This window comes from Mytilus californianus, unplaced genomic scaffold, assembly GCF_021869535.1.
Source record: "Mytilus californianus isolate M0D057914Y unplaced genomic scaffold, xbMytCali1.0.p SCAF_15, whole genome shotgun sequence".
In the NCBI taxonomy this organism is placed as follows: domain Eukaryota; kingdom Metazoa; phylum Mollusca; class Bivalvia; order Mytilida; family Mytilidae; genus Mytilus; species Mytilus californianus.
Window position 1 is genome coordinate 28,599,943 of NW_026262637.1, and position 25,448 is coordinate 28,625,390.

Genomic DNA, 25,448 nt, shown 5'->3' on the forward strand with positions numbered 1-25,448 from the left:
AATAGAAAGACGCTTAAACCAAGGATAAATATATAGGTAACAGCAGTGTACTGATGTTCAAATCTCATAAATCAACCAAGATGACAAATAATGATAATAACAAACAAAAACTGGGTGATAGCATGAACTCTAAAAAGTGCGAGACCGGTCTACAGCAATCCTCACACAGAAAACTATAAATATTGCACAAGACGAACCTGATTTAAAAGTTAAGTGATCTCAAGACATTAATAGTACTATATATGTCTCTGGAGCACACGAGCTTCGGATGGGTTAAAGCATGTTCCACTAGTGGCATCTGTGATGCTTCTCAAAACACGCGAAGAAATGTTGATTCGGTAGCCAGGACTTTTATGGATTTGAGTCTAATTCTTTAATCTTTTGTCAACTTGTTTTCAAATAATAGAACAAACAAACACAACAGCAAAATTGTTAAATGTATTTTTTTGTTTAATGTATAAAGATTAAAAATAACGGAAATAAATATGATGTTTTTTAATGTTAACATAACTATGCATCATATATCGTGTTTTCTGTACATTGATATAAATCATCAGAATATTGTTTGTACTTCTGGGGTTTTAATATATCATACGATAGAAGTGTATTTGGCATAGCATAGACATCTGCTTTTCCCTTGAAATAAAAGAATTTTTGTGAATCGGAAGAAAACTTATTCAACTCATAGTTACATAAATTTTCTATATTCTTTGAAGGTTAGACAGACTTAGATAATATGAAGGCGGAGAATGACTCAGGGAACATAGTACAAAATTAAGTATGTAATATAATTTTTATTGCATTATTCTTTTATTTCCATTTCACCAATTTTATTGTATTTATTTATAATGTTTTGTCTGATATTGTGTGCTGTCTTGTTGAAAAGTAATGAAAGCCTTATTAATAATTACAAGTTTGGACATATGTTAACAGGTAAATAATCTAATTTTTCTAGACATGACATACGAGAGTTCCATATTGTAAAATTATGATAAAATCTAAAGTCGAAAAAAAATCATTCCATAAAGATTTGAAACCCGAATCCAACAAAGGTTATAAACAACTTGTACGATATGATGATGACAATATGAAGCCGCGATAAGATCATGTAACTTTACCCGCGCTTTACAAGACCATTTAACACTTTACTTGTAATTGGAGAAAAAGGGACGCAATCAAGAGTATCTAATATTATATATGTAATAATTACCCATAGTTCTTTTGTCAAGAACTATAACTATCAGTCCATTTTCTCAATGATGTGCCGATAAAAAGAAGTGAAAAATCCATTTAAATCAAGTTTATAACGCCCATGTAATTTATTTTTGATATAAATCCTATCCAATTCTAAGGCTTTCTTTACTGTCATTTTAGCTTAGTTTTATTTCAGACCCATATGATTGCATGATCTACTTTTTCCCTTTTACCATTTCTTTCAAATAGATCTCTATTTGCCATAATTTACAACATGTTTTTTTTCTATTGTTTTTTACGATTTTATTTTTTATTTAATAATCAATTGCTGACACTTATCATCACTGTTCAAAATCGATGTTAAATCTTAATTTATTCAATCTTTTTTTATTAATACAGATATTATTTATAAAATATTATTTATAGCCAGGAATTCTTTTTTGAATTCAGTATAGTGTAGACACTTTTCTTGATTCAAAGATGTTTTATACCTTTGTTACTCATCTGTTTGAGGATTGAAAAAAGCGTTCCTAATAAGATAAAATGTGAATCATATGCGCACGTAAAACTTTAACTCCAACACACTTTATGCCTGTACAAAACCGAATACGACTGTCTGGACAATGTGTTGTTCGTGTTATTTGTCTTTGGTGTTGTTGTGTTCAAATTTTTGGTAACATCTTATTTCATTTAAATAATGTATTATCAGAAGTACGTTTAAAATACATGTATAAGCTCATTTGTATGATTCTAGTGATTGACTCAGCCTGGTATAATATAAGTCTGTGATAGAGATATGACGGGTAAACCATTGTTGAACTTTAAGGAAAAATGTATTTTTTTATACTGTTTTGTAAGCTTGTTATCAACATAAACAAATAAATAATGAAATTTGAAGAAAAAAAAAATATTGAGAGAATGCAACCTATAACACATTTAGTAGTCAACATTTCTATACATTTCAATGTTGACATGACTTATTATAAAGAAACTAAGGTTTCAACTCCCTCAGGCAAAATTGACCTTAGATGGATTTGGCTATTTGTTTTAGGTATTTTTGTCATATAGCTCTTAAACTGTTTCGGTACTTATACATCCTCGGATTTCAAATGTTTGGCTTTGAGCGTTCCTGATGAAGGTAAATCCGGAAAAGCGCTTCGGACGCATGCAATTATTAAACGTGTTGTTTTCAATTTTTTATCATTGATATGGTCATATTTATAAATAAACTGTTTACTAAACTTTGAATTATTCGACATACTAAGGGGTTTCTACCCCAGGTATAGATCACATTAGCTGTAACTTCTTTTTTATTTGAGCGTCACTGATGAGTCTTTTGTAGGCGAAACGGAGAGAGAAAATAAGTAAATGAGATTAATAGAATTTGGAATTTGTATTTAACAGTTAAGCATACATTCCATGACAGACCATAGAAATAAGATTCCCGTTCAAAAGAAAAGCTGTTCCTTCTTCTAAAAATGAAGTTGACGGGAAACAGATTGGTTTGTTCAAATTCTCAGACTAAATGTGTTTTCATACATAAAGAATGTAATAAATGCAAAGTTTTATTTATCAAAATTAAAATTGTCAAATTTCACACAGATTTTTTTAATTAATTGCCACATAAATTATAAAACGTGTTTGTCATGTCACAAGTCGTAGGAAGTTGTCTTTACACGTTATGACAATTGCTAGAGAGTTCTTTGTTTTGTTTTCTAGTATACGCTTAGATATTACTTCGCTGTCACTTCTGCTTCAAACAAAGATATTGAGGTTTTCTAAAGTGTAATAATGACCAAGCCACAGACTGCACTTAATGTGTCATCTTGTCATTTCATCGTGATACAAGTTTAACCTAATTTAACCTAATTTCGTAATGTTTCAATCTTGTATATGCTTGCTCTACAAATCAAATTCGTCATATTCACGCAGAAGCACGAGTAACTGCTTCTTTAACCACTTTTTAAAACATATCGAAGCTCGTATAGCTAGAGTTGTTCTGAAAATACGGTACACGAATGAGTCTGCATTCCTGAATTCTTTAAATTTCCTGGCCATTTTGCTTTATTCTTTATTTTTTTACCCATTATTCTCTATTCTTTTCATTTATGACAGTATTATTTCCAATTCTTTTTTATCCTTTATTCTATTTTATGTAGACCCCATCCACAGACTTGTTAATCATGTTTTATAAGAATAGGCATGCGGATGTGCATAATCTGGAATAACTGACAAGTAGTGTATAAAATGAAAAATATGGAATAAGTAAACCAGTACAGAAACAGTGGTCCAAATATTTAAAGTCAAATGTTAAACACAAGAGTTGCATTTCATGAATTTAGAGAATCCAAACTTCGACTAAAGAAATCCGAGAACACAGGATTGGCTGAAATCTATGCTTTATTTTTAATATGATTTCAAGAAGTGGCGGAAAAAAACATTTTTACGGCATACATGCGAAACATCCTGAAATCCCAAATGAGAATGTAATGGTTTTATTTATGATATTGTTGAACAGGAAATCGTTTGGTCTAGTTTGTTTTATTCCGCTATATTTAGCGAGATTATAGACAACACATGCATTTTAAAACCCAAGTTAGAAACATGGCAAGTCCACAAGTTAAAAGACTAATTTCCTTTTAAAGACTGTAAACCAGCATTTTAAAAAATCTAAACATAATTTTTGTACTTTTACCTGCAATAATCGGATATTTTACCTAAATCTTAAAATCACTAATGGTCTTTCAATGCTGTAGACATATGTTTTGTAGACCAACTGTGTGGACTTATTTCTTACGGATAATACTCAAGAAATATTATGATCATACGCCAGTCTCTTAAGCTTTCCTGTGCAAAATTTTGTGCACATATTGGCTGACAATTGCAGATATTTCTTATAAATGTAATATGTCAAATTAATCAGGTTTTAAAAGCAGAAAAAGGTTCAATAACCATTGCAAAATTATTCAATAGTTTAGCCTACTTTTTATCCGTAGACTGTTTCACTGCAATGTATAGCTGTTGATTCGTTATTATAATCTCTGTCCAAGATCGCAGAAACTTTACATCTTCTCAATACTAAATTTCTGCTAATATGAATTTCTTATTTCACATCATTACCGTGGCACTATGACATCGATCCAGTGGTGGACGTAACTCCCTCGGGTATTAACCGTCAGCCATCAATGGCATCGATCCAGTGTTTGACGTAACTTCCTCTGGCATTAACCGTCAGCCATCAATGGCATCAATCCAGTCAGCAGTGGTGGGCATAACGCCCTCTAGCATAATCATCAACTAGCGAAAGCATCGATCCAGTGGTGGACGTAACTCCCTTTACTGGTATTAACTATCAGCCAACAATAGCATTGATCAAGTGATAGACATACATGTAGCTCCCTCTAAAATACCCATCAGCCACCAATAGCATCGATCCAGTAATGGATGTAGCTCCCTCTAGTATTAATCATTAGCCACAGAATGGCTTCGATCCAATGGTGGACATAACTCCCTCTAGCATAACCATCAGCCAGCGAAAGAATCGATCCAGTGGTTGACATAACTTCTCTGGTAGTAACCATCGGTCAGCAATGGCATCAATCCAGTGGTGGACATAACACCCTCTAGCATAACCATCAGTCAGGGGATGGCTTCGATCCAGTGGTGTCTATTCAGTGATTGACATAACTCCTCTGATAGTAACCATTAGCCAGCAATGGCATCGATCCAGTGGTGGACATTACACCCTCTAGCATAACCACCAGTCAGCGAAAGAATCGATCCTGTGGTATCTATTCAGTGATTGACATAACTCTTCTGATAGTAACCATTAGCCAGCAATGGCATCGATCCAGTGGTGGACATAACACCCTCTAGCATAACCATCAGTCAGCGAAAGAATCGATCCAGTAGTGTCTATTCAGTGATTGACATAACTCCTATGGTAGTAACCATCAGTCAGCAATAGCATCGATCCAGTGGTGGACATAACACCCTCTATAGCATAACCATCAGTCAGCGAAAGAATCGATCCAGTGGTATCTATTCAGTGGTTGACATTACTCCTCTGGTAGTAAACAGTAGCTAGCAATGGCATCGATCCAGTGGTGGACATAGCTCCCCCTTGTATAACCATCAGTCAGTGAAAAAATCAATCCAGTGGTGTCGATCCAGTGGTGTTGATCTAATGGTGAGCGTAACTCGTTCGGGCATTAAGCGGCAGCCAACAATTGCATCGATCCAAAGGCTGGTGCTCGCTACACAAACACGAGAAAAGCTAAACGAGCCTCGTTTTTCTTCCCGTATCTTAGCTGGTACATTTTTGTTTCATATTTTCTAACAGCGTACGCATTTAGTACATTGAAGTGAGTGTTGAGAAGCCTATTTTAAACTTGTTTGTTGTTTTATTCAAGTTTATAATTGTGGAAAGGCAAATGTTCAGTTAAATGTTAGAACGTAATAACCAAATATAGTCATAAGAATATATAGCAACCCGTAAAATTAGTGGACGACTTTATAAAGGGGGTTTTGCAGGACTTAAACAATGTGTTTTTTTTTTTTATCTATGTCAAAAGTATTATCAAGCTTTTAAAATATTATCTTCAGTTCGTGAACAGATTCAGATTTCTTCTTCGTGTGTTTATTACGTAATATACATATGTATTATATTTTGATAGTTTAAACTTAAAGTTAGAATTATATACAAACATTGAAACGTATAAATAACCATTAATCTTTGTACGTGTCCATTTTCTTCTGGACATCTTCCGAATCAATTCACTAAGTGAATTATAATTTAGGATATCGCAATTAAAATGACGGACAATCAACTCACAAACAATTTCCTAGGAATTCTGTAGTAAACCTGACAATCATAATTAAATTTCCCTCGTTTCTTCTATGCTTTATGAAGCTGGATAAACTGTTTAATTTGACATCCTAGTAGATCATGCTAGCCGTTTACTGCAATATAAACAAATCGATTTATTAAAGAGGTTTAGTTTTTTTTTCTATAGCAGGTTCACAGAACTGCTGTGCGGTGTGAGAAATGAGAAAACGGAAAATTCGAATCGATTTGAAAAAAATAATAAAGTTTGAAGAAAGTGTTCAGCCAAAAACATGTTGAGAATTTTATTACCAACTAGAAGTCTAAAAAATTAAAACTTGTACTCGTGACATTTATACTCCATACATATGGACAATAAGAATTTCTTTTCTTCCGAAATCATAACAAATTATCAACTAAGTTAATTCACGTGCACTCTGAAATGACAACGACAACTCATCCCATCGTTTTGCTCCCAGTTTCATTGTCATGCAGTACGCAAAAACAATTCATCCAATATTTTTACTCCCAGTTTCATTGTTATACAGTGCCTTAAGACGTCATCCCAGCATTTGGCTCCCAGTTGTATTGCTATACAGTGGTCAAAGAAGTCAACCCAACGTTTTACTCTCAGTTTCATTGTTGAACAGTGCACAAAGAAGTCATCCCATCGTTTTGCTACAAGTTGTGTTGTCAAACAGTGGTCAAAGAAGTCATCCAAAAGTTTTGCTCCTCGTTGTATTGGCATACAGTGCCCAAAGAAGTCATCCCAACGTTTTGCTCCCAGTTGTATTGTTATACAGAGCACAAAGAAGTCATCCCAACGTGTTGCTCCCAGTTGTATTGTTATGCAGTGGTCAAAGAAGTCACCCCATCGTTTTGCTCCCAGTTGTATTGTCATGCAGTGGTCAAAGAAGTCATCCCAACGTGTTGCTCCCAGTTGTATTGTTATACAGTGGTCAAAGAAGTCACCCCACCGTTTTGCTCCTAGTTGTATTGTCATACAGTGGTCAATGAAGTCATCCCAATGTTTTGCTCCCAGTTGTATTGTCAAACAGTGGTCTAAGAAGTCATCCCAGCGTTTTGCTCCCAGTTGTATTGTCATACAATTGTCAAAGAAGTCACCCCAGCGTTTTGCTCCTAGTTAAAATTGTCATACAGTGGCCAAAGAAGTCATCCCAACGTTTTGGTCACAGTTTCATTGTCTTACAGTGGTCACACAAATCATCCAAATGTTTTTGTACCAGTTTCATTGTCAAACTTAGGCATAAGATGTCATCCAAACGTTTTGTTCCAAGCTTCATTGTAATACTAAATTTAAAGTAATAAAAAACATTCAAAACAAAACTCAATTTGAAAGTTAAAAAAATATGTGACATTTCTTATGTTTTGATGCATGGAGACGCTTTTTCTATTCATGTCTCGCTCCTTTTTGAGTTCATGCGATTCCCTCGGGTTTGTTTGCTTGTTATCTTAACTTGTCGCTTCCTAATTGAATTACGAGATTTGAACATAAGTAAACTATCAACGGTCGTCTTAGTTTTCTCTTATTGAATAATGCTGTATTATAGATTCAGCTTTAATTCTAAAAATAAAATAGGTATTTGATTTTTTTTTCTCGTTTTTACTCTTATTTAAAGACAAATTGGTGAGTTTATTTAAAAAGGACAATAAAAACCGTAAGTTGATGATATACAGACAACACTAAGGCCAAAATCAATACAGACAAACCACTGTCCTAAAAACACTATACAGAAAACCAGGAAGTCAGAAGCACGAACCGCGCGAAAAACATGAGGTCAACTCTGATGCTTCGAACGGGTATATATAGCTTTTCATAAGCAAACATAATTCGGATGGTTTTGTTTTTAGGAATCTTTTTATTTCAAACAGTTCGTTCATTTTCAAAACTGCACTGTATTTGAATTTCAAAATTTTAAAACGAATATAGCGGCCATCATGATATAGGACAGTCTACATGTTTCCTAACGTAGTAGTTTCCGGTTGTAGTAAAAACAAACAGAAATATTTCGAAAGCGGAGAAAACTGTGCACCTTATAAACCGCTTGAATTTATCAGGTACTTTAATTCAGTAACGGACGGAACGAAGTTGACGAGCATCAAAGACAAAATATTCCGAACGGTTTTGTCAAATACAACTAAGTTCGTCTGTTCCTGGGGTAGAAAAATATGAGGGAAACTATTTAGCTAGAACTGAAGGAGGAACAATGTTTAATTCAATGTTTAATATACTTCTAATTTTTGATTTATCAAAATAATGCAAACTTTACAGTACCAGAACTTTTATATTCGTAACAAAATTAACTGCGTAGTATGATGTGTACATGCATTACACCAAATTGTCATATCAAAGACGCCAATTTGTCATTTTTGAAATTGATGTTTTAAAAATAAGTTATGACAACTGAAAAACAATTAATAAACAAGAATAAACACGTTGAAGGAAGAAATGTAAAGATTGATATTTTCATTTTGTCAATATATCCATTGATGTAAGTTGAGGATGGTGTTCGGCACTTTCCATAGTTTTCCAAAGGGTCATTGACTTGAACGAGACAAATTTGACAATAAATATCAATTTTGATTATAAATTTTAATTAAAAGGTAAAATGCACTCATTTATTCCTTAACCAAAGACAAAAAATAACACTTAATCGGTTTTTGATATTTACAATGTACATGCAGGTAAATGTTATAATTAATTTAAGAACACTTCTACAAATTTCATAGATGAAGGCATGAGATTTATTTGATTTGGCGTTAAATAAATCATCTTTAAAATTCTAACATGTAAACCGAAAAATAGGATAAAAATCATATTTTCATCTTATACAATACTGAACGTTATATTGACATTTAGCATAAATTGTTAACATAATACTATATGTTCGATAAGCTTCAGATGATTGTTTTACCTGAACATGTACATTTCCTGGAAGTTTTATTTTAAATTTCACTTGTAATCAAGGTTTTATGAAATATTGTGATGTTATAATATATTTGTGTAACACAGTTATGATAATAAAACTTTTTAAATTTTGATTTCTTTTATTCTTTCTGTGTCTTTTTCTAGTATTGAGCTATTTTAAATATGTATTTGTAAAAGTCATATAGAAGGTAAGTATGTTGATAATTATAGTGTTTAAGCATAAAAGTCATCAACAGGAAAACACAGTATGATTTAAACATCTATCAAAATGAAGGAAAAACATGATAATGGATCATAACATACCATATTACCCATGGGCATGTCATAATTTCATCTAGTCTACATGGTAAATTTAACCAATATTCATTCACAAAAATAAGGATAGAATTATTGATTCAAACTTATTTATCATACATCTTGAGAGGAAAATTCCTACAAATCTATACAGTAGTAGAGTAATGACAAATTACAGATTAATTGCCCCATGGTTTTAGGTATAATGCCATATCGGATTATTACAACCGAAATATGTCTATTTGTTCCTTTATTCGTGTTAATCGGATTTCATATAGAAGCTTCTCAAGAAGAATGAAAACAAGCTAGAATTATCCTACACCTTCATCTTCCGCTAAATAGACGATGTCCTTGACTATACAGCATCATTTGCATATACAGTATATATCTCCAAGTTGATACGATATTCCAGGGCTTGCATTTTCTATGAAGATTTTCTTGATGAGGTATTATATGGAACGTATTTCATCAAGCGTTTGAAATTACAAGTCATCTTTTGAAAGTTTATAACGGACGCCATCATAAATGAAAACAACACTATAAATCTCATGCCTCCGAAGCGCTGTTCTTTATTTACAATGAACCTTCATCGGGAACGCTCAAACCACAATATTTGAAATACAGGGATGTATATACTTAGAAACGTTTGGTGCATAGTTTGATCGCCCGTTATTTAATGTTTATCACAAAGATTACTACCGAAACATACCTTTTGTCACGGACACAATCCGTCCAGGGATGTATATACTTAGAAACGTTTGGTGCATAGTTTGATCGCTCGTTATTTAATGTTTATCACAAAGATTACTACCGAAACATACCTTTTGTCACGGACACAATCCGTCAATCTTTCTCGTTTATGACGTCGTCGAATGTATCAAATCACGGGATTTTTACTAGACATAAAAAATAAGAATGCTGTCACTAATGGTACAGGAACTGATCATCTGAGTTCTCCCTATTTTTTTTAAGCTATACGCTTTTTCAAGATCTAATGATTTATAAGAGCCACTATTTGGCCCCATGAAATTTCAAACATCTTTGTTTAAAATGAGTGTTTAACTAAATATCTTTAAAATACATTATTTGATTGATGTATAATGCCTCATGATTTTCGAATTCAAAGGGTAAAAAAAGTTACCTTAAGGGTAATACAAATCCGCTAATGTATGATGAATTAACGCCTGATTTGAGTTATTAACAGATTTCTTACAGAAGTAACACGATGGGTGTCACTAATGGCGATATAACTGTTTACTCCTCCGGAGCACATTAGTTCACCCCGTTTAAAAGCTGGAAGCACATCTAAATCTTTAGGTTTCTGATAAGCAAATTGTTAACTGTTGCATGTCTTTTTCTTTTGCAATTGCTTTTTCTGTCTTTGCTTTACTAATGGTTATCACCCTTTTGTAATGTCATACTTTTTTATTCTAGTTTTTTGTTGCTTGTAACCATTTTTATCCAATAGTTTGTTGCTCATATATATATAGGGTCCACACCCCACAAAATAATCTAGTGCAAAACGATTACTGTAACCATTGTTGTGTTTTATTACATTAGAAGGAAAACATGATCTAGTTTTATTCTTATTCTTTAACAATTATGAGAAAACAACTTTCTTTCAGGAAATTCTGGCATGATAATATCGCATAGCAAAGAACGACTCTTGACAAGATAATTATAATTTTGGAAGCAATTAATGACTTTTGAACTCAATTTTTAAAGCAGTTAAGAGCGGAATCGTATATTTATTCTTTAATATTTCTGTTAGGAATAATAACAAAACAAATTAAGTGGATGTTATTTTTTTCTTCATACTTCTTTTTCAGATCATTGTGGCTAATCAATGTTTGTAAACTCAATTTGTATTGAAGAGCCCTACTGACGTTGATTCTATGTTTCCGGCGGCCATATTAGTAAGTGGGGCGTTGACAAAGATGATTACAGTAATAATTAAGTTTATCGTCACACGAAGGACTCACTTAGAGGTAAATTACACATGATGAAGCGTGAAACTTCATTACTAGATTTGTAATTCACAAATTAATATGTATCTTCAAACAGTTCATTTCATTACACTTGTCCAAGTAAATTTCTTCAAGACACTATGAAGAAACACAGCACGACTTTGTAGCGACAGAAAATTAGTACGCAAAAGGTTAATTTCGATGGGAATCAAAATTGATTGGAAAATTCAAACAGAAATTCTTAAATAAAATCATGGAAGCAGTTGATCCGTGAGCTTATTTTCTCGGATGATTATTGACAGAAAGATCAATAAGAACTCTTCAGAACTTTTAATTCAGTATAAATTTGTCAGTGGAGACACAAAATAAGTTAGGAAAGGCAACAATAGTTTACATTTCAGATTTTTGTTGTTGACAAAGCCCATTAATGCTATATAAGTAAGACAGATAAAAAAAAAAGGTTTATCAGAACACTATAAACGTCTGAAAGTTGCAGCAGCCACTTACTAATATTATAATAAACAAAATTTCATAATAAACAATACATCAAGCTTAAAGCCTCTATATTGAAACTGCATTGATTTCAATTAGCAGGTCAAACTTTCACTACTTCATCCTGATCAGCCTTCTTTGCTTAGTCTACCTATTAAATTTGTCGTCAATGTGTTCTCGTCCTGGAAATGCACAAAATATTTGTTACTGGACGTTAAGAAATCAAAAAGCAACAATCTAGTAATAGTATTATTTAGTCTCTTCACATTTCTTTAAGACTCTGGATAATTAAGAGTTTGACAAATGGAAGATACTTGTTATTTTTGTGTCATTGGGTATCTATCTTAAGGACGATTTATTCCACATATTTATATGATCATAAACAATGTCGTGCGTGTTGATTTTTTATGTTTGAACCTTTTCTGTTTGATTTTAACTATTTGTAGCGGTAAATCAGAAAAGTAACTCAATATATAAATTACATACACCATATTTAATTTGCTATTATAGTTTATGTTGTTCAAAATCTAAATATATGATTGGTTTCGTACCATTTCGTGTGTAAAAATGAAATTTGTAATAACTATCAACACGGATTTGTATTGCTTGCTTTACCATGTAATAAACAAATATACTTTCTGGTCAGTTTCACAAAATGAAATGGATAATTTTTATAAAAATTTTGATCATATTTTTTCTAACATCTGCGCCCTTTTTTTGTATTACAAAGAGAAATCTGATTAGGTGAAGATATTTATTTGCCGTCTTGAAATCCAAAATATTTATTTCTTCTGGCTGATTATTTTTACCACAAAAGATGGCAAACAAAATATCAGATGCGCATCAAATTGAATCTCTAACAACACGTGGAATCAGATAAGTTTATAACATGCTTGAAGTCTACGACATGCAATATGTGTGTGGTAAATAGTCAACAGAACAAATACGGAACTTTGAGTAAGGGTTTACGGTCATGCTTATATAGGATTACTTGCGCATCAGAAGACGCAAAAGAGTGATTGTAAAATTCATAATATGTTCTTAAGAAAATAAAATCCCTTAGATTATTATCTTTTATTAAAATTGGTTTTATTTAGGAATCGGGGATCGGCATTACAACTCGACATGTAATAAATATTTTTTTTTTTTATCTTGTTATTGAAAAAAAAATATCGCAGTTACTCCGTACAGAACAGTGATACCATACTGCAAATATATATGATATCTGTGTACATCGAGGAAAATCTGATTTCACTTATTATTAGAAATTGTACAGAAAAGGCGCCTTACTCTATAATATTGACGGATTGAATAACAAAAACAAAAGTACAAGCACAACAATAATAGTCAATACCGAAGAACGGCGGCAGTTCTTGAAAACAAGCTCAAAGTATTTAACCCATGCTAAGAATTACATTGTATTTGTATATGTATTGAAACACGGGTTTTCTTACGTTATTTGATTAAGCCAATATAGAGGAACATATAAGATGTCTGAGATGATCTGTCTACCTCTTGTCTGTTGTTTTATTTCTGCAATATTTCTGTGAGAGCTTTGTTTTAATGAACATTTCTGAATACTTAAATAGCATTCTGAATTTAGTATCAAACTCTAAGTTTGTAATAGTCTATCCTCACGTCTTTTGTGACGGCTTCAATGTAGCGTTTTGATAAATATAAGGCATGACATGGCAATTGGTTTGTGGATTGATAAAGACAGATTTGGAAATAACCAATTACTGTGTGTCCCTATCTGTCAGTTCTCTATAATCCTTCTGAGATGACGGCCAGATTTAGTTATTGATTTTCGTACTGACGGTTCTCGTTGGTCTGTTTAGTTTTATCCATCTGAATATAAAGTCTTATATTGGATTAGTCTGTTTCTGTTATTCTCTTTAAAGTCAGTGAAAAAACAACGTTTATAACAATAACGTTTGTTTTTGTAAAAGTTCCATTTACAATATAAAAATGAAGATTAAGACCTCCAACGAGCTTATTGATTTGATATAATAATACATTTACCTTTTACTTGTCATTTGGTGTTGTATGTATTCTAAAATATCTTAAATGATGAATTTGTATAAATTTTTGCCCTTTTTTAAGTAGTGAATTGTCATGGAAGATAATATTACGTTGTATCTATTGCATATACAAATGTAGCGTTTCATAGAATAGGCTTTTATAATAAGTAAATAGTAATGAAAAACTATATTAAGATTCGATATTGCAACTGGCAAAAACTAATACTTTTTCAGAGCCAGCTGGAAAAAAAATATGCTGATCCACAAAATGATGGAAATAATTTTCCATGAAAAAATAAATATTCATGCAGCCCCGTCTAAAAAAATAAATAAAAGTTTCTCGAAATGATTGAAAATAAATGCTCGTGCGAAAAATAGCCTTCTGCGCTTATCCCACTCAACAGTCAGTCAAATGGTCGTCCCCACATGTTGTATCGATATTCTTTAGTGGTTACTCGAAGACCTGCTTTGAGCTTGTTTAGGACTTTGTTGCCAACAATTAATAAACGTCAATGTGTTTACCATTATACATTACTCAAATGGCTGTAGTATAGTTATCAATGAAGTGTTTTCTTGTACAGTTGTTGTTAACCTTTCTTTTATAGGCAATCCATTCTCGTTGTATAAAGGAAAACTTTAAAACAGATTCCAACAACAGTCTAACCAGGGGCGGATCCAGCCATTTTTAAAAGGGGGGGGGGGGGGGTGTTCCCAACCGAGGATAAAGGGGGGGGGTTCCAACTATATGTCCCCATTTAAATGCATTGATCGTCAAAAAAGGGGGTTCCAACCCCCGAACCCCTCCCTCCCCCTTCCCCCCTGGATCCGCCACTGCTAACAATTACTGGTACAACAATATTCGAGTACACCAGATCCAAATGAACAATGGCAATCTAAACATAGTAGTTACAGGGAAATGTGGACATCATCTTCAAGTCTGGTAAAAGATGATTAAGTTCAGATATAAGTGATCAAATACTGTATTAAATGGTCAGAAGACTGAGAATATATTTTGGACAAGTCTTGGCAGAGGATCTTTTGGAGAAAGTGTCGGCAAAAATCTAAGACATCTAAAACACCGGTTTGCTAATACACGAAGATAATTACCATCTATTCATACCATGTCAGAAATATTAATAAAAAATACCGGTTATACATTTGTTTTTGTTTGCTTGTTTATTTTAAAGAAAATGTATAGTATAGCTTTAAATATGTTCATATTTACAATAATCAGTAACTCATTTTGCAAATAAGGTAAACAAAATCAACAATTCGTTAACATCGGTAACCCATACTGATCAAAGGTATTTTTTTTTATCACAATCATATAGATTTATATTTAATTACGTGCAAAACAGTGTTAATTGAATATATGCGCAAACACATACTATATCATACGTTTTTTCATAATTTGTTGAGAAAATGCATAAGAAGCTTGTAACACTGCCATTATAATGGCGTTAATCTAGAATTAAATGTATACGTCCGAATAACGACCGTTTTGATTTGCCTCGTAGACTTAATTTCTAAGTATAATTCTTTCCTGCATATCATCCTATTTATTGGTGTTTTTTCTGCAACTTCTCTGCTCTAGATTCCCGGAATGCTGGTATGTTTCTTCTCATATACAGTTCGTAGAAAAATAAATTTAGAATAGTAAGTTAGGAATAAGTTTGCATAGCACATTATAAAGTTATTTGAAACAGATTTCTGTTGCCCTTGATTCCCGGTCAACCCGTTCGAAGAACTTACCAATTGCCATTTGACGTTAAAAACTGGAATAAATCAATCAACCTATTATTCACCATTCTCTTCGACTTGCAGTTGGAGGAAAATAATAGACCAATATGATAACTCTGTTTTTGATTTTATGAGTTTTGGACTATTGTCATATCGAACTTATAATCAATAAGGTCCTTCAGGAAAAACATGTCAAACGTTTAACAGTTATATTTTGGAAAGGCTACAATTTTTTGTCATCGCATTTCCTACTGAAGGTGTTTGAAATATTTTGAATTTTTTTCTTCTTAAAGTGATGGTTATAGTTATTTTGTTCTTTCGATTCCTATTTAAAGATTGCAATGTAAGAATTTTATATTCTGTCCTTTCTTATTATTGAGCAATGCTTATGTACAATTAACATTTTGCTTGAATTCATGAACATAACTAGCTTTTGTGGGTTTTTTTGGTGTTTCAACCAAAGGTTTGCCATTAAACGAACTAGTTATAGGTTTGACTTTCTCAAAGACACTTGCAGAATGAACACCGTCTTATATTTCCAAATGACAATGCTTCCAGTTTTCTTGACAAAACGCGTAATGCCAAAGTTTTATGTGAAACAAAAAATCGCATCAACTACATCATCAGGTCGTGTTAAAATCAGCTGTTTAATATTCCCGAATAAAAAACAAATTCAAAAGATTTCTGAGGTCATGTAACAACTAAACATTTCTCATTCTTCCTTGGTTTTTTAAATTAATTTCAATGTTTAATTTTATTTACCGAAAGAGTACAACATCTAATCTATTTAGTGTAACAAAAATCAACTTATTTTAGCGAAAGAGCTTACACAATGTATGTTTCATAAAATCGGAAGGACACTTGGCATTTAATTTTGGATTTACTGAGTCTAAGATAGCATCAATATTGGAAATAATAAATCAGTCTTCCTTACAAAATGGAGCTCGAAATGTGATTTCCTTAAATGTTTAATTTGGTTGTACGACAAAAGAATCCTTCGCTTAGTCTTCATTCTATTTAATCTTTCTCGTGTACTTTTTCTTCATATCACAATCGCTAACGGAGGGGATTACATCCTCAACATGATAAAGTTTCATGCTTTTTCAATAGCTTTATTGATGAATAACAATCTAAAATCTGACGCTTTATAATGCCTTAAACCTGATGGGAGTACTAACCGTTCTAATCACACACTGCACGATGCTACAACGAGATTTATAAGCAATGGATCACGTTTTGCTCTTTCCCATCATAGGCTATGTCATAAATAGTTTGTAGTCTGTAGAATCGACAGATATAATTAGATTTCCTATCACTGATCGCCCTTTATGGCAGCCATGGGAGAAGTCAAATGCCGTATGTACAATGTTATGCAAAATGAAGGCATCAAAACAATAAATTCTAATTAAAATTAAAAGAAATTAAAAGAAGCCATAAATAAACAAACCCTTAGGGAATCTGTTATTCTGGAAACCAACTGTCGTATTGGATTATAATTGAAATTAAGTTATTATTTTAATACTCAAATAAATAAAGTTTAAATTAGATATTTTATAATTTTATAATTTACGCTGTACATATTTAGTGATTTTTCTTCAATTAATTACATATGAAACATTGAGCATGTTTACGTTCTATATGTTTAATATCATTTGGGAAACTAATATATATAGAAAAATGGAAATATCTAAATCGTCACCAAAAGCGTAAAAAAAAAGGAAAGGTGCCGCCAAGACGAAAACAATTAACTTTACAAAAACATGGCTCAGAGACTTGAGGAATGTCAAACTCCGAAACAGAGGTGACATTGCTGTGCTAAATTTTCCCACATAACATAGTCTAGTCAATTTAGTGAACAACCTGCAACTAATTGCAACACAAAGTTTTTCTCTGAAAAACAAGTCTGTTACTATCTATGAATAACATACTAAAACTATACAAAAATATATTTTGCGGAAAGTGGTGTAATTTATAAAAATGTTTAGTAGTAAAAGTAAGGTTATATGAGTTGCTTCCCCTTATTTCCCAAAGTTGAAAAAAATTAAATTATACAAAAAATGTTCTGTAGTTTTTAAAACAGTTGAAATAATACAATACAATACATAATTATTTCAATTTAAAAGAATAATATTACAAATGAATCACTTTCCTGTCTCAAAATTTGTATATTTGAATAAGGATATAGACCGAGATTGTGTTCTGCTATTTTACAATCCAAGAATCTAATTCCCCAAAATAGTGTTGGTAAGTAACCTATAAATAGAAAACTGTGCTGAATTAGAGTTACCAACTTAGTCACATTCTTACTTGGTATTTGAAAGAATTCTGCCCCTGTGTTAAAGGCACAGACAGTTAATTTTTTTTGGGGGGAGGGGTTCCAGAAAGTCATGTTTTGTTCTTTATAAAAAAAATGTTATTGCAAGATTCAAAGTCTTTAATGTATTTTTTCCCCCACAACTTTAGAAAGAAAACAATATATTTTTTTCATTTACCTTCTGGAATAAACATGTTAAGATTTAGAATTCAACAATGTTTCATAAAAAAATAAGAATGATGAGTGTTAAATGATTTTATGTTAAATATTTTTTCACAAATGAAAATTTCAGGCTCCTCGAAGCAAATAGCTACTCATGTAATTTGCGACGATCTCAGTACTCACACACCATATAAATAAAGCTTTGACTGTAACACTGAATCCACGTTTCACTTTGGTTACTAATCGGATGTGTACTTATTTATATTTTAGTCAGTGCCAACAGTATTTATTCATCAACTGTAATTACTAACCTTTGAACTAGCTATGAGAACTCAGTGTCTTTTTGTTAATTGGTCATATACTCCGTGCTGATCTTTTTGAGTTGAGCCCTTTCCAACTGGTTTTTCCAATTTGTTCTTACGTTGTTTGCTATTTAAATAAAATTGAGAATGGAAATGGGGAATACTGTATGTCAAAGAGACAACAACCCGACCAGATCAAGAGCAGATAACAGCTGAAGGCCACAAATGGGTCTTCAACGCAACGAGAAAATCCCGCACCAGGAGGTGGTCCTCAGCCGGCCCCTAAATAAAAACTGTTCCTGATTATTGGAGGGTTGAGTGCTCGCAAACAGGGTTAACCCTGCACACTATGAATATGATCATCACAAGTCAGTGGCCCTTTATTACTTGGTTGTTATTGTTTGCTGTCTGTCATATTTGTTTTTCCGTTTATTGTTTTAACATTAATCAGGCCTTTGAGTTTCTCGTTTGACTTGTTTTATATTTTGACGATGAGCTATAGTTGTTTACATCCACACCCACATCATTGATATCTCTTGTAGAAAGTTTTCTCATTGGTAATCATACAACATCTTCTTATGTTTTTAAAGTGGGGAGATTTTATAATAAGTGGTGGTTTCATTGGCAAGCAATCAAACTTACTATCAAGAGATCACTGATAGAGTTTAGTGGACCATAAAACTTAAACATTTATATTCTTTGGCATGAGGTGTATTTTTTTAAATATTTTTATAGTTTCGTTTAAATGAGTTGAATACAGGTCAGCATTCCGGAAGCAGAAAACAGCGTCTTTAACATTGATATATCTGTAATAGAGTATATTTATGAATAAAGAGAGATTTGAGGTTTTTAAAGTCAACGAGAAAGCAACCCAAACGATTAACAAAAACCAACAGACATACTTTCAGATAAGACATGACTATCTAAACGCTATCTCTGGCCATCAAAGTCGCCCACAGACACTACAAATTTTGATTCATACACAGATGATGCATGATCATTTTTTTACAGTTCTTAGCCTAAGCTGATTATCTTTTATTAAATTAATTCAATGAGATATATTAAATAAAGAACTTGGTAATGTTTTTTCTTTATATACTAGTAAGTATATTTATATCTTTGACCATAATATTTTCGCATAGCAGACAACCCATGTTAGTTCTTTGTCATTACCATTTGGTTGATGTTTCAGACCACCACATACATGCAGGTTTATAGGGTACACACACAAGGCGCTGTTCCTATTAACACTTCCTCCAGGAAGTGATCCCATTAATTCATTCAACAGTGCATATCTCATTTTCAACATCCAAAATTGGACCACTTTAGTACAATTACTATTTAAATTCAAGCTCTTGAGGTAAACTTATAATCGTATTGACAAAGCTGCTCTTGAAATTGCATTAAACAATATCATTTAATTTTTGATCTATAAGTTTGACTGTCCCTCTGGTATCTTTTGCCCCTCTTTTAATGCTAATTCAGTGAACTAGTATATGTTCCTAAATTTAAAAAGCTTATATATCTGAAATTAAACGTGGATATTGATAGAGCTTGCTAAATAAAATTAGCAACACATTAAGAGAAATCTGCAATCACATCGTCTGTGTTTAACTGTGACTTTATGCAATTCAAATATTGTAAAAGTAGCTAATGAAAAAATACACAAAAAGGACTACAGTCAATGACAATGCAAGGACACTAGAAAAATGAATTTTCCAGCAATTAACATGACAAAATCAAAGTCAGTAACCAAACTGATTTACAGTTATTTTTGAACACAATCATTTTTGTCGAGCCTTCGACTTTTGTCGAAAAAGCGAGACATAGCGATCCTACATTCCGTCGGCGTCGTCGTCGTCGTCGTCGTCGGCGGCGTCCACAAATATTCACTCTGTGGTTAAAGTTTTTGAAATTTTAATAACTTTCTCAAACTATCCTAGATTTCTACCAAACTTGGACAGAAGCTTGTTTTCTGATCATAAGATAATATTCAAAAGTAAATTTTGTAAAAAAAAAATCAATTTTTTCCGTATTTTACTTATAAATGGACTTAGTTTTTCTGCCAGTTTACATTACATTCACTCTGTGGTTAAAGTTTTTGAAATTTTAATAACTTTCTTAAACTATCTTGGATTTGTACCAAACATGGACAGAAGCTTGTTCATGATCAAAAGCTAGTATCTGGAAGGAAATTTTGTTAAAATCTTGTTCAATTTTTTCCGTATTTTACTTATAAATGGACTTAGTTTTTCTTATAGTTAACATTACATACAGTCTGCAGTTTAAGTTTTTAAAACATTTTTTAGAATCATAAACTATCCTGGATTTTTACCAAACTTGGACAGAAGCTACTTACAATCAAAAGATAGTTTAGAGAGGAATATATTTTATTAATTTTTCTCCTTATTTTTGTTGAGCCTGCGATTAACAGCAAAAGTAGGCGAGACACTGGGTTCCGCGGAACCCTTACGAATTTTTTGTTTATTATATCTACACGTATAATTACTATAAATACATAACCGAAATATAAGATAAAATTTCAAACTTCCACGAAATGCACATATTTAAACTGAGTTTTACTGTGTGTTTGTTTATTCTATATTGTCTAGAGAAACTAGGGGAGGGTTGAGTTCTCAAACAACATGTTTTACCCCTGCCACATTATTGCACCTATCCCAAGTCAGGAACCTCTAGCCTTTGTTTGTCTTGTGTGTGTTTTTTTTTTTGGTGATAATTTTGGTTCATTTGTATGTACTGGAGTTTAGGGTGGTGTCCATTTTGCTGAACTAGTGTACAAAATAATTAAGGGGTCAGCTGAAGCCCACCTCCGTGTGCCGGATTTACTTGCTATGTTAAAGACCCATTAGTGGCCTTGTTTTCTCTTTGACACATTTCCTGTTTCCATTCTCCATTTTTTCGTTTTTAAAAATCAAGCTAGAAATAACCAAGATTTTAAAATTTTCATTTTATATGCCCCTCACTTAGGGGCATTATGTTTTTCTGTCTGTGCGTCTGTTCGTTCGTCCGTCTGTCCTGCTTCAGATTAAAGTTTTTTGTTAAAGTTTTGGTCAAGGAATTTTTTGATGAAGTTGAAGTCCATTCATATTGAAACTTAGTACAAATGTTCCCTATGATAAGATCTTTCTAATTTTAATGCCAAATTAGAGTTTTGACCCAATTTCACAGTCCACTGAACATAGAAAATGATAGTGCGGGTGGGGCATCCGTGTACTATGGATATATTCTTGTTTTGTAGTTAGTGTCTAAAACAAAATATTTCACACAACAAATTGATTATTATTGATATCGATAACAAGAGGAATACATATGCGATAAACATAAGATAATATAGTCTGTCTATAAAGATCCTATGTTAAAAGTTTTAACCATGAATAATCGAGTTTTTTATTTCCATTTTTTCACACAATTTTTCTCTACAAATCACATTTTACACAAAAATTACAATTTTTTAAATACTCATAAATATAGGGCTTCTTAAGATAAACATCGGATAGTATTCTCTATTTTCTGTCAAGATTCCAATTTGAAAGTTTTAACCATCAATAACCGAGATATCTTCATTTCCAGTTTTCCGGGTTTTCGGTCTTAAAACATATATTAAACCAAAATTACCCAAATATTAATATTGATAACTAAAGGACTTCACAAATAAAACATAAAATAGTATGTTCTTTTTCTATATAGATCAAATTTCAAAAATATTAATCATTAACAACGGAGATTTTCTACGTTTCCAGTTTTCAGCGTTTTTTCACTAAATATCACTCATTTCACCTCAAAATTACTTCAATATGAATAAAACTAACTAGAGGACTACATAATACTCTATTAAGATAAGGTTTCCTGTCTTCAACAAGCTTTAGGTCTAAAAATGTAACCATAAATAACATTTTTTCTTCTTTTCCAGTTTTCAGCATTTTTTCTCTAAAAACCACATATTTCACCCCAAAATAACCTTTTCCGCAAATTATATCAATGTATAGTTTTAGTATGTTGTTAGTACAAGTCTATATTATAATTTGCACTAAAAAAACCTTGTGTTGCAATTAGTTGCAGGTTGGGCGATTTTAGAGCTAAATTGACTAGGCTAACAGTGATAAGTCAACGTAGTGTAGCAAAGACGACGTTACCATTGTTTCGTAGTTTGGGAGACTGTGTTCTATTCACCCACCAAAAATGAAACTCAATTTACCAATTGCATTATATCCATTACCATACACTTTTCAACAACCAAAATAGTACACACTTCTGAATTAGCCTGTAAACTCGATCATAGTTGAGTCAGATTGTAGAGCCTGATTCAGTGACGTCACGTTCATAAATAAGAGGTACTAAACCTAAAGTTTTCTACGGTGCTCATAATTTGAGAAATATTGTAATTTTGTCAATCATAATACCTCACAATGCATTTACAGTGAATTGATTTTAAATTTATAAAAATAAGTTTGCAAATTCATCTTAACATGAAATAAGGAAAAATAATAAAACAATGACAGCAGTTTGACTGTTTTATATACGGTACATGACTGTTGTACAATTCATCAGTGTTTTTTTTATCATTTTCTTTTACATCTATAAAATGCATACCCTATAGAAGGTTTGGTATGTTTTGTCGTTGTATTGTTGTCTCATTGACGCAGATCCCACATCTTTTTTTTCCAGAATAAAGATAAAAAGGATATCACAAACCAAAACCACAGTCCCATCACTTGAATCTGTAGACACAATCTAGCTTTCAAACAATTTCTGCTTCGCTCTTGTGGAATTAATTCAAGGTAATATGTGTGTGTTGTCTCATTGACAAGTGAACTAATTTTCATATTCTTATACAAATAGGAATGATATATAAATAAAGGCAACAGTAGTATATCGCTGTTCAAAATTCATAAATCGATTAAGCGAAAACAAATCTGGGTCACAAACCAAAACCGAGGGAAACACATTAACTATAAGAGGAAAACAACGGAACAACAGAAACACTGAACTGCTACAAAAACAAACACCAACATACATAGAAACGGACTATTTGATAACTACTGCCATATTCCTGACTTGGTACAGGACATTTTAATATAAAATGGTGGGTTGAATCTGGTTTTATGGCTAGCCAAACCTCCCGCTTACATGGCAATGTTAAAAATACCGCTAAAATGACAACATTACGTGACAGGAATACAGTACAAATATATAACAAACAATAATACACTGTTCAACATTAAATAAGTAGCTTGTTACATTGAGGAAGATGTGGATTGAAATGTTCACCAAAGAACAATCCATCAGATATCCATGGGTATTAAACAGCGTTTTCATTTCTGCTTGGAGGTCTTGTCTTTAACAATGTGCTGAAATTACCATTCCTTACAGCACGATTAATCACTACCATGGAGCTAAGGAATCTGTTAAAATCTTGGAAAGAGCAATATATTTCATTCACATTTGGAACATTGTCTTTTATATGCATGGAACTATTCATAAAAAAGGTATTCTTTACTTTTACCATATTTCTAAAAGTGTTATATACTGTAAGAAGAAACAATTGATATTCCTCGTTTAACACTACAATTGTTGTTCTTAAAGATGCATAGTTGGAAACTATCAATTCATCATATCAATCAATTGGTTCAATTTTCTTGTAGATGATATCATCAGATGCCCCATCAAAACACACTAGTTTACCGAATGACCAACATTCATACTAAAAAGGGCAAACAGATAATGATAATACTAAGATATTTTAAGTCAACTTGGTATGGAAATAAAGAATAGTTCAATTTTGAATTGCAATCTTACTCACTGCAAAAAAAAAAATAATTAAAAAATGATATCATTCCTGCATAGAATTAGGTATGTAGATACTGTCTTCGACAAGGCAAAATCCCTCTGATGAAATCATTTACAACATCCATATACAAATAAGGAGATGTGGTATGTTTGCCAATGAGTTAACTATTCATCACACACACACAAACACACACACACATCTCTCACATTTCCTTGATTTCATCGTGTCACGTGATGCATGACAAATTGTAAAAAGTCCGGGAAAACTCAACAGGATCACTCGTATGCATTTTTAAAAAGAGTCACGCTGAAGGTAAGGAACACTTATCCTTGGTACTGAATGAAAAAATTATACTCATTAAAACTATAAAATAACTATATTCATCTGTATAAGAACTAAGACAAAAACATACAATAACTATATTATGAATAAAACGAGATGTGGGGTAAACGCAAATTGTTAAAACGATTCTGATATAAGTTAAGATTATGAATTTTCTAAATAATGGGCAAGCAGAAGAAAGACGACTTTGACTGCCTTTCTGATTGAATATACCATTCTTATAATAAGATTGAAACTATACGACATAGCTTCTTCGTGTATCTCAGTAAGCTTGCATAAATCATTCTACGGAAACAACAAGATCAGGTGCAAACATGGAAACTATATCTACCAATAAGCATAAAGGAAGACTTTGCTAAAGCGTTTACGACAATTAGCGGGAATAAGTTTTTTTTATTCAAAAAGAGATTTCTTTTTATAGTAGTAACATGCATACACAGTAATATAAAAAACACAATAAGTTTCTGTCTCATGGCATTGTGGGATTTTTTTTTCAAAGCGCAGCAACTCTTCATTTAAACTGAATATAAACATTCAGTCAACCATAAAAAGGAAAAACCCAGCACAGAATTTGGGAAATTCATGTTTCTTGTATGAGTATTTCAAATTAAGTAGCAAAATTTAAAGATGATCGATAATTCTTTGAGAAAATTACTATGAAATCTACCAAAATACGGCATTTAATTTATAAATAGGCAAATATCCATTTTCAAATTAAATGCCGTACTTTTACTGTTATTCTAAAGAATTTATATAAATTGTGTATAAATTCTTTAGAATAACCGTATAAATAGGGAGAAGAAAATAGGAGAAAGCAAAAACTGAAGGAAAACAAACAACACAATGGCCTAAGAGAAAAAGACAAAATGACAAGCAACAGCCCAACAAAACACAGTAAATAAAGATTGAGCATGACATTATTAGTATATGTCAACAAGCATAAACAAATATCAATCCGAAGTTCAGACAATATTTAAAAAAAAACCTTCATCTTCATATCATAAAATAATGATTTAGCAGCTAGAAATATAATATA

The 25,448-nt window shown here is 32.1% G+C and overlaps 1 long non-coding RNA gene across 5 annotated transcripts in view; it reads left to right on the forward strand.

The window, feature by feature from the left end:
- The window catches only part of LOC127725812 (uncharacterized), a 76,706-nt gene extending 62,272 nt beyond the window's left edge, over nt 1–14,434 (forward strand). For all 5 annotated transcript variants that reach the window (XR_007993203.1, XR_007993205.1, XR_007993202.1 and 2 more), the window contains 3 exons: nt 717–778; nt 11,093–11,251; nt 14,349–14,434. This is a non-coding gene — a long non-coding RNA (uncharacterized LOC127725812). The remainder of the gene's footprint in view (nt 1–716; nt 779–11,092; nt 11,252–14,348) is intronic.
- Nucleotides 14,435–25,448: the final 11,014 nt, after the last annotated feature.